Source organism: Prosopis cineraria, unplaced genomic scaffold (genome assembly GCF_029017545.1).
Source record: "Prosopis cineraria cultivar Desert tree isolate PC_DT_omini unplaced genomic scaffold, ASM2901754v1 PC6, whole genome shotgun sequence".
NCBI classification, from domain to species: Eukaryota; Viridiplantae; Streptophyta; class Magnoliopsida; order Fabales; family Fabaceae; genus Prosopis; species Prosopis cineraria.
Genome location: NW_026555337.1, coordinates 6,300,161 through 6,317,827, shown reverse-complemented (window position 1 = coordinate 6,317,827; position 17,667 = coordinate 6,300,161). Strand labels below are relative to the sequence as shown.

The 17,667-nt window shown below is 31.2% G+C and overlaps 1 pseudogene; it reads right to left on the bottom strand.

The window, feature by feature from the left end:
- Positions 1-5,113: 5,113 nt before the first annotated feature.
- On the bottom strand, positions 5,114-15,870 carry LOC129313250 (S-alkyl-thiohydroximate lyase SUR1-like; annotated as a pseudogene).
- Between the last annotated feature and the right edge of the window lie 1,797 nt (positions 15,871-17,667).

Here is a 17,667-nt window from a genome sequence, read left to right as displayed (position 1 = left end):
GGATTAATTTGACTGCCTGCAGGAACCGTATCTGTATTAACCTCTGGAAAAGATACGGATGCGTTTGAGGCTTTGAGCCTTCTTATCATTGTTATCCAAATGGGTATTTTCAAGTGCCATGCTTTTACTTTGGCCCCAAAGAAAAAAAATAAGTGTCATGCTTTTACGGGGTAAAGGTCTCCGACGCTCGGCACTCTTCCAACTTTACCATCCGATTTTCTAGTAACAGGCACTAGTTTTTGAAAAAGAGAGAAGAAAACGAGGGCTGAAAGAGTGAACAAAAAAATAGAAAAATGGAGGTAAACAGGTAATACTCTTATTTATGGGACAAAATGGATTTTGTTACTGAGACGAAAAAAAATCTGATCTTCGATTTACATTGTCCTCTTTGCTCCCCATCACCTTCATCCGTTCCAGCGAGCGCCGCTGCCAGTTGCTAATGCGGCGGGCGGCAGAAACGATGGAGCCGATCTTATCTCGTATGACATGTTCAGCTGAGTCTGAAAGCAATAATTGAAGAAAAAAGAACGTGGTAGTATAGGACAAAGTTACGAGCAGAAGAGTAACATTGGCCCTGGCAGTGCAGACTTTGCACAAGGAAAAGACAAGAACACAGATGGCGTGTCGTGAAGAGGGGGGAAAAAAAAAAGTAACTTCGGACCTTGTCAGTGCGTGCCGACGCTACAGGAGATGGATCCCTCCTTTTTTTCTTTCCTCATCCCCTTCCAATATAGTCCAGCTCTCTCATTTTCCCCTTGTCAATTTTGAGTCATTTCAACGTTAGCTTTCAAGGACAGAGGGAAGGCAGATATTTTTTTTTTTACCAATTAGAGACTTTAAATTGATTGTGTGATAAAGTTATATCGCTTGACATAAATTTCATATATTTACTTTAATGTGAAGGAAGTTAAAAATATTTACTCTCTCTATTAAAAATATAAAATATTTTTAATTAAATTTTATTTCTTAATAAAATAATTATTTATTTTTAAATTAATTTTATCTTTTTTATTTTTTATCTATTAAATTTCCTACAATAAATATAAAATTATATTAATAAAAAATACTTTTAAAAAATAAAAATTACATTTTAAAAAATTAAAAATATCTTATATTTTTTAACATTTAATTTCTCAAAAAATGTCTTATTTTAATGTAAAGAGTATATCACACTTTGATAACTAATTTTATTTTTGCCAATATTTTTTAAAAATATATATTTTTATCAAAATACAAGTCAATTTTATTAATCATTAAAAAAAACACTACACACACAAGCCAATAAAATAAAGCCACTCAAAACCTAAACAAAATATACTAACACACAAACTTGAAAAAAAAAAATATTAGAACAGTTTAAACAAAGGAAAAGAAACAAAACCACTTAAACACTTTATCTTTAAATGCATTTAATTACTATGTTGCTAGTTCGAGCGTTCGAGCACTTTAATTTAATGGTTGGATCATAAAAGTCATAACCCATTCACCTTTTTTATTTAATTTGATCTTATTTTTAAAATACTAAGTGGAATAATTTAGAAAGGATAATTTTATAAATTGAGATTCGTGTTTGAATTTTCGATTTCTGCTTGCGGTCAATCAGAATTAGCATTAACATGCTCGCCAATCTAATTGTCTCTATGTTTTTATATATGTTTCTAAATATTACATGTTAACTGTTTTTTTTTTACCAAAACAAAGAAATGATTGAAATCTTTTTTTTCATAATTTTATTGATAAGAATTAAAAAGTAAAGCTTAAAACAATTTTTTTTATAATCACTAATCAATAGCGTTATTCTTGGTATGAATTATGGGGTTGTTGTCAAATGATTGATTGTATGAATATGGGCGGCTGCAAAGAAATTGGGGGCAAATACACCCCTGGACTTAGAAAAAAATTACAAAAAAAGTTCAGATATTTTCATATTTTGTTTCGCTTGATTTAACTTTGAAGATGTTTGGATTTTAAAAAAATTTATGCTCTCTTAAAATTAAAAATGATATTTTTAATTGTCCTAAATAATGGTAGAAAAAAATTTTTTGTTATAAAATTTGTGAAAAATTGATTGTTGAATGTCTGAGAAATTTATTGATAAAAAAAAATGATTACTTAACAATTTCATGACATGAAATTAGGTGGATAACTATCATTGTCTATAAACATGTGATTCTCGGGACCATTCTAAAAGCAACAAGTGCTAAGTTCATGACAGATAAAGGTTCAATTTAAGTTGATAAGGATTTATTTTATAGATCAAAAATCATACTATTTTAGTATGACAACCTTATTAATAGGTAACCTAGAAGCACTCCTCAAGGATAGAACTAGCCTTTGAATTAAAGGGGGCATTTTTTTAAAAAAATCAATATATATCATTCATTTAATTTTTGCATAACTTAAAAAATCAAATAATAAAATAAAATAAAATAAAATATTTAAGCTTATATATACAATTGTTTTGGAAAAAAATCATATAATTTTCAACTCATCACTTAATCTATACTCTCTTCGTTAAAAAATATAAGGTATTTTTAACTGAATTTTATTTCTAATAAAGTAGTTACCTACTTTCAAACTAACCCTATCTTTTTATATTTACTCCTATTAAACACCCTATATTAAATATAAAATCACTAGCAATGTGAATATTTAAAAAAAAAGACAATAATTACACCTCAAAAGATTAAAAATACATTACATTTTTTAATATTCAACTCTTCAAAAAATGCCTTATATTTTAAACAGATAGAGTAAATGTTTCTTATCATTAATATTTTTTATTTTTTTAATTTAAAACCCAATTATTCTTATTTTATTGACAAAATTCATTAAATACGTAAAGTTAATACCTACGTTTTTTCCAATAATAAATCATGTAAAATTATACACCACTACATATTGATGATTTGGAGCGAAAAGGATAAATATTCAAATTTTATAAAGAAATTAAATCAATATACAAGATATAAATTTTAAAAATATTTTCCATATACAAAATAATCTAATTAATATTTTAAGCAAATTAAATAAAAAATTCTATATTAATGCAAAGGAAAATTGAAAATAATCCTCTAAATTAGATAATAACAACTTGGCCCTCAAAATGTCATAATTTTAATAAAGTCTCTAGGGACCTCTAGATCAATAAATTTAAAATGAAAAATTATTTTATCTTTACTGAAAATAACAAACTCTAATTACAACTTTTATTCTGTAAATCACAAAAGCTGAACAAAATCATAATTTATAAAGCATAATTTTTGTTATTGAAAAATAAGCCATAATCACAATTTTTACTTAAAGAATAGCAACTTTCATTTGTGAATCACAAGAATTAAACAAGAAATCATAATTTGTCAAGTATAATTTATATTATTAAAAAATAAATTTTTAAAATAACAAACTCCATTCATAACTTTTGTTTAAAAAATTACAAAAATAAACAAGAAATCACAACTTCTCAATATGGGTAAAATGATATTTTTAATTTAAATTTATTGACAAAGAGATCCCTAAAGACTTCAGTGAATTTAGTATTTTCAAAGATCAACTTGTCATTTATATAATTTGAAGAGATTTTATTATCATTTTTCTAATGCAAATGCTCATTTTTATAATAATTAATATGTGTTTTTCAAATAAATAAAAACCAATATATATCCAAAAGAATGTACTCTCTCTCCATTAAAAACAAAGTATTTTTTAACCAAATATAACCCTTAACAAATTAGTTAACAATCTTCAAGCTAATAATATTTTTCAATATTATTTTTATTTAATAGGATATTTTACTTTAAAATAAGTACTTGCCCTTAAAAATGTATGGCAATTTTAATAGAATATTTTTAAATTAATACTATCTTTTCACATTTTTTTTATTTAATAGGGTGTTTCACACTTTAAAATAATTTGTTTATTGTAGCCATTTTTTGAAGAAAACATTAATTGCACGTTAAAACACAAAATTTTTTTTAGTATCTAACTCTAAAAAAATATTATATTTTTAAATTAAGCAAGTATGAAGTAATTTTTATAAAATTAAGCAACTAAAAAAATAAATATATTGGAAGAAAAAGTAGAGACAAGAGAATGAGATAATTTTTTATGGATTATTGATTGTGCCATTCATACAAATTACATGCCCTATTTATAGACATGATTTTACACGTCAAGGGTTACATAAATGATAAAAGTAAATAAAGGATAATCAACTCTCATGATGGTGGGAGTTTCATGGGAGGGCAATCAACTTTCGTGATGGTGGGAGTTTCATGGAAGAAGATGAAGATGAAGAAGTGATGAAGATGAACATTCATTGTCCTTTTAATATTCATAATACCCCCTTGAATATTCATTATATAAGAATGTGCCTTATTAAAAATTTCAATTAGGAAAAATCTTGTGGGAAAAAAACTTAGTCAAAGAAAGAGTACATCATTCATTTATATGCTATTCAATACTGCCTCATTAAAAACTTTATTAGGAAAACCAATGGAAAAAAAAAACTTAAACAAGGGAAAAAGAGTAAAGCACATATTAACTCCCCTCTTGATAGCATTAATTGATGTCTTTGAGTCTACGAAATCCAATATCATGAACAAGTTTTTCAAATCTAGTGACTTGAGAAGGAAATAGATTAAATTATAAGGGAGCAGCACAAAGTAGCTAGTAGGCACGTACGAGCATAAACATTGATCCCTCAGGGTTGTATGGGCAGATCAAGTAAGTTATCTCTTTGATTTTGTCATAGCATATGTCAACAGTGACTCTTAAGATTCTTGAAAATCTTAGAAAAGAATTCATCCTTTATCTTTCAACCATTTCAGGAACGCTCCCTATTTATTTGACACGAAATGTAGATGGAACTGTCATTCCCATAACATCAAGAAATAAAACACGGTAAAACTAAACAAAGGAGACGGAGAATCAAGGAATGGAAAACAGATACACACCAGTGTTGTGTAGTGATTTGTCATGTCGTTAAACCATTAATGTATACTTAGTTAAACTTGGTTAAGACCAGTTAACACTCATAATATGAAATAAAGATTTATCACTCGTGAGATGTAAAACAAAGAAAAGATATGATACAAGCTAGCAAGTCACAAACCTAAAGAAAAGTGACAGCATCAGATGTCATGACTCGATAAGATTTTAAACTTTCAACCACCTAAAAATACAAACGAATTCAGCTCAAAGAAGAAAACAAAATTAGTATAGCTCAACCATTATGGCTACTGAGGTGTTTTTCCAAGCCACGCAACTAAAATTAAGTTGCCCATAGAGAAAGACAGTACCCAAATTTTGCTAGGATGCCTTGAGGATCATTTCTAACAAGCCAAATGAGCCTCTAACCAGGAATGAGCCATCTCTTGGATATAGATCCAAGTGTGATGACAGGAGCAACTGATGCAAAAGTTCCTATTGGAACAAAAGGATTTGCCCTAAAGTTGAGGCGAGCATAAGCTTCATCAGAAATTATCATAATCCCCAACTTTCTAGCAGTCTCTGCCACCTAATGAATGATAAAGAGTAAATGAACATACATAGACATTTACATTAAAATTTAGAATCCGTTTTGCTCCATGATGTTGTCTCGAATATGGCACAAAACACAAGGCAGAAGTAAATATAAGCGTGACTTGAATAATATGACCCCAGTTAAGCAGGGCTTAGCGAGAATTAAGCAATGTATTGGCTAATAATATATTGATTTGGGTGATGCTTGCATGTGTATATATGGTTCTTGACTCTTGAGACCGATCTCAAGTCTTAGCAAACGGATTGAGACTGTTAAAATTAAAAAACAATTGGTTTGATTTAAATGAGATTAGTCAAATTAAGAATCTGCCACATGTAATCTGCAAATTATTATTTGTTATGTTATACAATAATTTGACCACTTCTCCTTATCCATTTTAAGAATGAGAAGACTATGAAATCGAGTATTGCCTTCATCAAATTTTGGTCAGTGTAAACATTTCCGTAAGGATTGTCAGGTTTATGATGACCATAGCTACAGTATTGTGATTTGCGAGGGCTTCAACAACTTCAAGATCAACCTCCCAACCCTTGTCTGGTAAAAGATCAAATTGGGAAAAGTGCAAAACTCCAAACGGTAAAATAAAGCTTGAGCTTCGTAGGTAGGGAAGCTAGGCCTTGAAAGCAAAACGTTGGCATTAGGGCAAGCTAGCACCGCTATAATGTGTTCACTGGCTTGCTTGCATCTAGAAGAAACGCGTCCTCTGGTGATAGCTTGTATGGCAGATCTTGTGGGAGGTCTTCTGGTACTGCCCCATATCGTTTTTATAATTTATTGGAGCTTTACTCACAAGTTTATTTTTTTATTTTTTTTGGGGTAAAATCACAAGTTTCAGTTTGGGGCAAAACTTAAGCATGAGTTTTGTGCAATCATCGTATTAGGCTTCAGGAAGATGGAAATACTGCCTGTAAATCTGCACCATAGCTTTGCTTGATAAAAAGTTGGCCCAACAAAAATTTAAGGGAGGAACTTTCAACCACTTGAGAAAAGAAAAGGGCCAATGATTGAGAAGTCTCATACAAAGATTTTAATTATCTTAAAGTCTTATTAAATATACAAATCATTGTCAAGTTCTAAATCCTGTGCAATTATAACTTGACAAATAATAAATAATAATAATAATAATAATAACAACAACTTAATATTAAACTTATACTCAGGCTATCATTTTCCCTTGTCAAGTTATAATAGAATGTGAAACTTAAGAGTTTCATGAGATCACTTGGCAATTAAAATCCTCAGAGGAGACTTGTAGTGATTTTTCCAGCCAGGGCTATGCAACGTTCAAAGTCAAAAGAAACAAAAGAATTTCCAATCAATCAAAAGAAACGAAAATATTGGGAGGTTGTCGGCCGAAAAAAGAAAATCTTGAGAGGTTGGTTACTGAAGAAATATTCGTTAAATAAATTGCATAGTATAGGCATGCTATGTTTTTGAATCTCAAACGTATCCTTTTTTTTTTTGGATAAATTGACAAATAGTTCAAATACAATTAAAAAGGATCTCAAAGGTATCTAAGGATGGAGATCTTGTTTTCCCAGGCTTTGAGGGTTAATTTGTGTCCCTCATATTCAAGGGAAAAGAAAAGGAGGAGAAGGAGGATACCGCTACTATGTACATATATATTTTTCTTTTTTTCACCATGGGGAGGTTGGAATTAGTTAATTATTTTGGCCACTTTTTCTAAGCAGCAAATTTAATTTAGATGTTCAAAGTTGCAGCTTTTTACTTTTATTTTTTTAAAAATTATTTTAATAAATAAAAAATTAAAATAAAAACAATTTCTTTACTGTTAATTTTTTTAAAAATAATTTTTATTTAAAACCACACTGATGAAAAGATGTATATTTAAATCAAAAAATTAGATTTAAACGATTGAAAAGCAATAAGGTCTTAATTATATAATGAGCTGGTTCGTTAAAAATCAACAACAACTCACTGTTCAAAATATCTCACGAATAGGCCAAAGAGTATGACCCTTAATTTTTTTATATATTAAAAAAAGCATGACTGTTTGTTTATTTTTTGTGTTTCGGCCCAACGAGTATGACTGTTAGTTAGATTCAATGGATTTGCTCAACCATGATTCATGATAAAGTAAAGTGTAAATTAAAAAGAAAGGGAGATCAATATATATTAACAAATCGTGTAGCTGATCTCTGATTGGTCAGCATATATTCAATCCCATTGGCCAACTTACTTTGGTAGAATTTCAATTCTCTTATGCGGTTTATTGGATTTATTCTTCTACCAAGTATTCTATCTTCCCCATTTATCTTTCGCATTCTCATAAATGCCGTTTCTCATTTCAAATGGGTGTATTAACTTCAACAGTTTCTGCAACATCATTCACGTCTTCCCCTGTTCCCAATGCTTATTCCAATAATCCCTTCAGTTATTGCCTAGTGATTCAAAAGTTTTCATATGTGGAGGCCGGGCTTCCTTCCTGTGATCCTTATTCATATTCATCACAGTTTGCCTTCGTATCCACTTATCAAAGTATTGTGGACGCCAAGCATTTTATTATCCATTCATCCTTTATCACTTTCTTAAAATTACAACTTTATTTCATGTACCTCTATTTGGTCCCCTTTGTTTTTCCCTCCATTTTAAATTTGAAGAGGTTATCTATTGTCCTCCTGCTAATTACCTCTTATTAACTCATTCCTCTTAGATGTCGCTAGACTTATCACTTATGTTGGTCTCCTCGAGAAGGAAGTTAAGGATGGCTTTCTTTGCTGGAAATTCTCCTCCATCCTAAAGGACACACCTTTTGCTTTGTTTAGGTTTTTGTTTATTAACAATATATATATAATATATATATATATGACCTTTCTTAATTTTTTAAGATCATTTTTGTGTAGTGATAATCGTCTCAACTGTTTATTTGAGGATAGTCCTACCTATCATGCATTCAATGACTATATTCTTGAGTTGAAAAAAAAATTTGGTCGCCCGCAATAGAATTTGTGAGATGGCCAACAAGAATGGTGAGTCATAGTTTTCCACACGAACATTTTATATATCACAGATGTTTTCATCTAAAATAGAATGATTTATAGCTTTTTCCTTTTGTGGCCGCTCTTCCCTATGTCATTCGTCTTAGGTAATGATGATCTGGGTAAGAATGACTGCTTCAGTGAAATCTAGTCACAATAAGAATGGTTGAACTCAAACTGCCCAAACTCAGAAAATGTCTCTCTATGATCAATTCGGAGAGCAAAGAATCAAAGAATACTGAGAGAGATTGGAAAACCTAGACATTGCAAATCTCTCCCTCAAGCTCAAGTTTCGAACAATGGCAAGGTATACCACTCTTCCATTTATTTTATACAACACTGATTCATCATTTGGAGGGTAGAAAAAAATTTGAATCTTTCTAACAGTTTTGTGGAAAAGAAAGCTGTTCTCATACTTGCAATTTGAATATTGAGTTGTCTATGAACTAACTCTTGGATGGGATTCTTGCAGAGATAGCAGTGAATGAGATTAATTGGCAGCTAAAGTCGAGAACTTCATGAATGCTGGTAGTAGTGAATGAGATTAATTGGCAACCAAATTAAAGCTTTAAATGATGTCAAATAATTACTTTACCTGATTGGACTGTATGATTGCATTTTCATTTGCCCTTCTAATATGTAACTTATTATATACTCATTTTAACATGAGGTCTCTGGTAGGTTATGACTAAATTTGTATGGATCTACTCATTGCAACCCCTTTTAGTCACCTTGTGGTTGTGTCTTTCCTATGAAAGTCAAACTTATTTTGGATGCTGCACCTTATGTATTTTTTCAGTAACAAATGAATTTAGAGATTGAGGTTTGCATTAGGCATATATTTGGAACAGAGCTGGGTGAAGATAATGGGTGTAAGTGTTGTCAGTCAAAATCAAGGAAGAACTATAGTTGATATGAACTTGTTTCCACCGAGAGAGAAGTTTGACAACACCATTGCAGTTCAAATATATGACCGGTTTTAGCGTAAGAAAGTTCCTCCAGATAAGAACTTTTTGGTGACTACGCAATCCTATGCATTAGTTATTCAGGTAGTTGTATTGTTTCTCCTAATTACATCTTACTTTACTTCACCTTTTTATGTTGTCAATTAAGAATTGAAGCAATTGATATCAGGGATTTTTCGTCCAATGATGCTACTTGTCTTGCTACACTAGTGCATTTTTATCACTATCATAATATATATTTTAATCTTGTAGCCTGTGGATCCAATTGAGAATCGATATAAAGATGAAGAAGCAAGAGAATGAGCTACAAGAACTCTGTTGAAGTGCATTCTTGATCATGTCTGTAGATTCCTGTCTCCTCCAAGATAAAGAATTGATAAAATAACACACAAGCCATTAGATATTACAGTGAGTCTGTTCATAAACCCATGTTTTAAGTAATATGATTTTGTTGTTTTCAGATCATCAATGAGTGCAACAAGGCAAAAAAGTGGCTGGGAGAGAAATAACGAAAACAAGATTTCTTGCCTGAAGACAACGGACCCAATTATATGGTCAAATGATATTAAAAGAAAGGCTAAAGATTTGAAATTGTTTGAAATTGAAAAAATTGTAATGACTCAATTCTTTTTTTTATTTTTCATGATTCAATTTATGCAATATTATCTTATCTACTTTATTGATAGTAAATTTGAGTTTTCTTTTTCTTTTTATCCTTTTTTTGGTCCGTTCTTCTTCATCAAGTGATTAATTTATACAAGAACTTAAACTCTATTCTAACTATATTTTTTGTAACAAATAGGATCAAGGCATGGAGCAATCTTTAAAGTATTAAACTTGGCGAGAGAGTCAAGCAATTGACCAGAATTTTTAGATTGATGCTACTTACAAGTAGATCTTATGTTACTTTCAAATTGCGTGGCCAGGCTACCAGCAACTGATTAGAATTCATCCATGTTAATATGAGATCAAAATGTCAAGCATTAACCACATCCATATGAAGTAGAATGGGCAGTACATTGGTTTTCTCATAGCTGAAAGATCCTTTTGTAGTCATGGAAATGATAATTTTAAAAAATTAAATATACTAAATTGATTACAACATTATTCCATGGACAAGGATTTTTTTTCTTTTTGCAGCTTATCTCGAGTGAAAATTAGATATACTAAATCATTAGATAAACTCGTGGGATAGTGAACACAAGAAAATAAATTTACTCATCACCCATAAGTCATTGATTGTCATACAGCAATAGTAGGTATATGGATTTGAGGACGTTATAAGTTGCTCTAGATCTGTGACTCATATTTTCTCGTGTTTTCTATTCCAAAGCTTGAGCAAAATGATTATGAGCAAGGATGAAAGGAAAACATTATTACATGAAGATTACATGAAGATTCAGTTTTAAACTTGACTTGATATAAAGCAATTCATATTATGGCTTTCATTTGAAATATTTTATTATAGACATAGTGAAACATCATATTTCTATGGGTTAATCAATAACTCAATTTTATTTCAAGATGCAATAGATACGGATTCCTATAGATTTATATTTATACTTATAAAAAATAGATTAAATAAAGAAATATTTCCTAATTTCACATAAAATGTAAATTACTAAGACAACCTGCATTCCTTGGCATAGAAAGAGATTCTTTAACTAGAAACAATTCAATTTAGATGTGGAATATCCAGAAGTTTTGGCAACTCATCACGTATGATGGAATCATCAAAGATTTGACCTTTTCAAACTCTTTCTGTAATTCATTATAGGCTCGAGAAATAAAGATAAGATGTGTAAAACTAAATATCTAAAAAGAAGGAAAATAATTGAACAGGAGAACTCCAAAAAATTTATAATTTCAAATGTGTTGGTATTAATGATATTCATGATAATAGTTTTAAATTTATTAAATTCACCCGTGCAATGCACGAGAATCTGTCTATTTATGTGAAATCCTACAAAAAAATTAAAATACAGGAAGTTCTACAAAATGTTAAAATATAATTCCTCCATTTAAAATTATAAAGTATTTTTAAAATATTATATATTTAAAAATATAAAATATTTTTAATATTTTAAAGTGTAATTATTGTCTTTTTTTTTAATATCTCTATTAAATGAATCATTTTATTTATTTTAGAGTAATACACTTATTAAATGAAGGTAAATATTAAAAATAATATTATTTAAAAATAAAAAATTATTTTATTAAAATAAAATTCAGTAAAATTATTTAATTTTTAAAGGAGGGATACTTAAAGTCTTATGATCCCTTAGCGTAAAATATCTTTATATTTATTACAAAATGTCCATGTAATCATCATCTCCGTTTCTCTGATTTCTTTCTCATAGAGTTTTCTTCCATCTCCTCTTTCCTTCTCACTCTTGGTCCTCCATACTTTCCCATCATCGGCTCTTTACTTTTTCTGAGAAATATTTCTTCCAACTTGAACCCATTCTTCACAATCTTCATGACCAATATGGTCCTATTGTCACTCTCACGACTCACCGCTGGTTCAATTCACTACCTGCTATATTCAGTGACGCTGTGTCGACACTGACTTCCGGCTAAGGCTCAAGGTGTCCTTCAGGTCTTCATCCAATCCTCGTCTTTGTGCGTGTAGTTAAGCAGCATCGTATCGATTCTTTCGGGGTGAAGCAGGTTGATCCACCCAAAGGATAAACACTCGAACCAACCATTGTGATGGGTCCAGGTCCGGTGGACCTTGGAGAAGATGATTCGAGAGTTATAGTGACATATGCGGATACTTTGTTGAATTTTCATTTGCCGGAGGAAAGCAAAGCTTGATGAATTTGAAATGGTTGCCTTGTGTTTTGTTTCGGAATGTAGGGAGAACCGAGAGGGAGAGGAGAGTGAGAGGGAAAAGAGAAAATTGAAGAAAGCATGCGAGATACGGATCTGGTTTCGGCTGCTAAGCACCGAGGTGCTCATCAGGAAACATCTGAGCTATACAGATTAAAAATTTGAATGGTTTAAAATTTTTTAATTTTAATTTTAATTTTCTATTTTATAAAAATAAAATTTATAATTTTTTCATAAATATAATCTGAGATTTTGAATGGTTTAATTTATATTATAATTTTTATAATTGATTTTTAGATGTATTTTGGACAAGATAATTCAATATTAAATTTTTAATATTTTTTATTTTCATAATATAAAATTAAATAAGATAAAAACTTTAAATCTAAAATAAAATTTGATATTGAATTTAAATTATTCAAAATATATTTAGATAATTAATTTAAAACTTATAATATTAAATTAAATTATTTAATTAAATCAATACTGTTAACATAATAAATATTTTATAAAAAAATTTATCAATTTTTATTTTATCTCAATATACAATTACATTCCAATAAAACCTTTGGACCATTTCCTTTAACTTTGAATGATCCCGCTGTTTTTCTAGTGATGAGCATGTGTTTGCTGACCACGGAAACCAGATCCGCGAACATAGAGAAAGGGGAAACGGGCATTTTCGTAATTGAAAAGGACTTGGGACTCTCAGGCTCGAGCATTTTACGAGACTTTCTCGTACTTTCATATTCCCAGTGAAATTTTACAGTAATTCTCGCTAAAAAAATAAAGTGGCACAGAATTTGAACCAGTAACTCTTGCACCAAGGCAAGAGACCTTTGGAGTTTGGTCTGTCTCCGTTCGTAAATTAATAGAATATTTGCGTCTCATTACCTCAACTTAAAAATATTAAGTGATCACCATTCTTCGAGCTTTTTTCAGTGCACTTCAACCTTTGGTAATTAAGGTTACCAGAAATTTATAGAATGGAATGCAGAAAAGGTCACATGGAAAACTCCGTTACTTTCTCGCGGGAGGAAGACCTTGGAGACCTGGGCAATAGCTATTGTAATCCCCAGACCTAATGGCATTGACCTGATGTAACTTTTATAACATAAAGTGCACTTGTCAAGATGATATATACGTCATTTACTTGTTTTAGTAAAATTAAGTTGTCAATTTTCTAAGAAATTTGTTAACTTTGTTCGATGTGCAAGTAAACATTAGTAAAAGTAACAAGTTCATTGTAATGGAAATGACAAGTTCGATAAACATTTGACAAGTACATTTTATTCTTATAAAACAGCCTGTGCATGTTAAATATTCTTCAATAATTTTTTTTAATAATTTCACAAGTAAATTTTATTAAAATAATATGTTCACATTTAATCTTTTGACAAATAAACTTTTAGTAATAAAAAAATTTAATAAAACTTTGTGCATATTAATGCTTTTAACAATCCCTTTTAATAATTTAATAAGTAAATCATTTATAAATATTTATAAGTAATCATTTAAAATGATATATTTAGTTAAACTTTTGACAAGTAATGATTTGTCAAAACAAAGTTGATATAATATATGTGTATGTATATATATATATATATATATAAACTCCTACCATTGTCATTGCCGATGGCTAGAGGGGCATGAATCAATAACCCTTGGTTACTAACAGATTAAACTGCTACTATGGTATGTATGTGTGAGGGGTAGTATTGTTTTTTTATAATAAACTTTAATTACATTTAAATCCTTTGATCTTGATCTTGTAGAACAAATTCAAAATTATTTAGTCTTTTTTTTTTGGAATAAATATTCTTAATTGATCGTGAAAGCGATTTTCCCTAATTGTGATGTTGTACAGACAATTAGACCATTTTTCCATATCCATTTTAAAAATGAAAAGGCGATGAATCCGAGTAATACCTTCATCGAATGCTGGCGAGGGTAAACATTTCCGCATGGATTGCCAGGGTTTATGATGACCATAGCCACAGCATTGTGATCTGCAAGAGCTTCAACGGCTTCAAGATCAACCTCACAACCCTTGTCTGGTAAAAGATCAAATAGGCGAAATTCCAAGGTAAAACAGAGCTTGAGCTTCGAAGGAAGGGAAGCCAGGTCTTGGAAGCAAAATGTTGGCACTAGGGCGAGCTAGCACTGCTAGAAAGCGTTCAGTGGCTTGCGTGCATCCAGACATGAGAAACACATCATCTGGTGATAGCTTGTATGGTAGATCTCGCGAGAGGTCTTCTGCCACTGCCCTGTATCGTTCTTGTTAATTTGTTGGAGTTTCAAGCACGAACTTTTTTTTTTTTTTTTTGTTGGTTTGGGTAAAACTTAAACATAAGTTATGTGCAATCATCGACTTAGGCTTTTGGAAGATGGGAATGTTACCTGAAGATCTCTACTATAACGTTGCAAGAAAAAGTTGGGCCAACAAAAATTTAAAATTAAAGGGCGGAACTTCTGTCGGCCATTAGGAAAAGAAAAGGGACTATGTAATGTTCATAGTCAAAAGATGCAAAACAACTTCCAATTAATCGAAAGAACCGAAAGTCGTGGGAGGTTGTCGGCCAAAAAAAGAAAATCGTGGGAGGTTGATTACTGAAGAAATATTCGTCAAACAAATTCCATAGCATAGGCATGCTATGTTTTCGAATCTCAAACGTATCTAAGAAGGATGTGAGATCTTGTTTTTCCAGGTTTCGAGGGTTAATTTTGGTCGCTCAAATTCAAGGGGGAAAAAAACAAAAAAAATGTCTTATAAAATAGGGCAAAAGAATATGACTGTTAGTTAGATTCAATATATTTGAATTTGATCAATCATGATTCATGACATAGTAAAGTATAAATTAAAAAAAAAACAGTGGCACAGAATTTGAACCAACAATTCTCTCGCACCAAGGCAAGATACCTATGGAGTTTGGTCTGTCTCCGTTCGTAAATAAATATATTTGCGTCTCTGTTGCCTCAACTTGAAAAAAATAATAAGTGACCACCGTTCTTCAGGCTTTATGTTTCAATGCACTTCAACCTTTGGTAATTAGGTTACCAGAAATTTATAGAATGGAAGAGGAAAAAATACACAGAAAAGGTCATGGAAAACTCCATTACCTTCTCGCAAGAGGAAGACCTTGGAGGCCTGGGCAATAGCTATTGTAATTCCCAGACCTAATGGCATTGACAACGACGTCTTCCGCTGCGACGGAGGTTCGGAAGTAGGGGAACACAGAAGGATCTCCTTGGGCGAGAGGGATGGCAGGCCTTTTATCTTCTTTGCCTACACTTTCCTCTAGAGCGATGACAATTTTTCGTACGGTTCGGGAAGACGCTTTGATCAGATCTTGGTTGGCCTGGAAACGCCACTTGCTTGATGCATTAGCCTCCATCTTCTTCAATTTCCAGATATATCAGCTTGAGCTCTCCTTCTCCCTCTTCACTCTCTCTCCCCAGGCCTGATTCTGGGAATGTGTGCATGGATGGAAAAAAAAACACACACACACACACACACGCGCAGTGTATGTGTCGCAGAGAGCGAGTGCGATCATTGTTGAAAGAGAATCGGATTATATGAGACGTAATATAATTACTTGCAATGGGGAATCAATTATATGAGATGTAGTTAAACCCCAGGCCTGATTCTGGTAATGTGTGCGTGGATGAAAAAAAAAAAACACACACGTGTGTCACAGAGAGCGAGTGCGATCATTGTTGAAAGAGAATTGAACTATATGAGACGTAATATAATTACTTGCAATGGGAAATCAATTATATGAGATGTAATTAAACGAATTTGGATTCAATAACTGTAGCACTTACAGGCATCCAATACCTGTCCACACGTGTCACCATTCGATGTTTTCAAGCAAATCAATGATTTTAAGTTTTGAATGGCCATATTTGAGAAACACTGAATCCTCCTCTCTTAATCAGCATCATGTTGTCATTATTTGCCTTATTTCTCGCCTGAAATATTAGGCACCTATATTTGCAACTCCAGCAATATGGTGCAGGTGCCGAATGTGAAGCTTATCCTAGAAGACGGGCAGCTTTGGGATTTCACTACTTCGCTTACCCGGTGAAGTTTCCTACCTATTGTAGAAGTGCTAATGTTTCACTTTGCCGTTGAGTCAGTTGAATAACCCCTTGTGGGACGACGAGATTGCCTTACTGGCAATGAAGAGCTCTCGACGCTTATGAAAAGTGGCGGCGGGGAGAAATGCATTTCCCAGTGGACACAGATTGTGGATGCCGGTGATGAAAACTCTAAGTCGTGTCAAACCAAAGTCAAAGGTCACATGGTGTGGGCTGAGCAACTATGGGTAGGAGAAGTGACAGTAGTGATTAAATTTTATTAAAATGGACTGAGTCTTCATGGATGCTCTGTTCATCATTGACTCTAATTTTCAAGATTGTTATTTAAGAGAGGAGGATAAGGAGTTTCACGCACGTGGCTGTACAATACTTCTTAGAATCATTGATGTGCTTGAAAGCATAAGATGGTGACATGTGTAGGCAGGTATTGGATGCTTGTGATTGCTATAGGTATTGAATCCAAATCCGTGATTAAACAATTCTTGTCCTTGCGTTTGTCATGCATCCTTTCATTAAAAAATTCGAACAATCAAAGACTTTAGTTTACTTTTTTTTATTTTATTAAAAGACAACTTTAATAATTAAAAGACTTTAGTTTGTGTTAAATAAAATCGTTATTTTGCCTTTCCATTTATTTACGCGCGCGCATATATTATTAAGTTGGCAAATTCTATATGCATATATATATATATATTCTCTCTCTTAAAAAATCATATTAAAAAATATAAAATATTTTAAGTATTTTAAGTATTTCAAGACGTAATATAATTAATGAAAAGAATCTGAAATTAATGTTTGTCCAGCATATTAGACGCACCAAGCCCGAGATATTTTTTGGAACATAACTGTGACAGTAAAAAATGATGTAATCTCTCTAAATTGGATCTTGGTTTGCACCATCACCATTTAAAGGTTATTCAAGGTTATGCATATAGCATTAAAAGGCGATTAACTAGCTGAAATTATACTCTCTCTCCCCTTTTATATTATATAACATTTTTATAAAGTTTTATGTTAAAAATAAAAGATATTTTAAGTCTTTTAATATGCAATTAATTAGATTGTTTAAAAAAGACTCTTAATTATGAGTATAATTGATAAGATTTTTTAATGGAGATACCCTATTATATAAGAATAAACATGAAAAGAGTGTAATTTAAAGACAGTTAACTAACTTATTAAAGGTATGATTCAATTAAACATGTCTTATAGTATTTAAATAGAG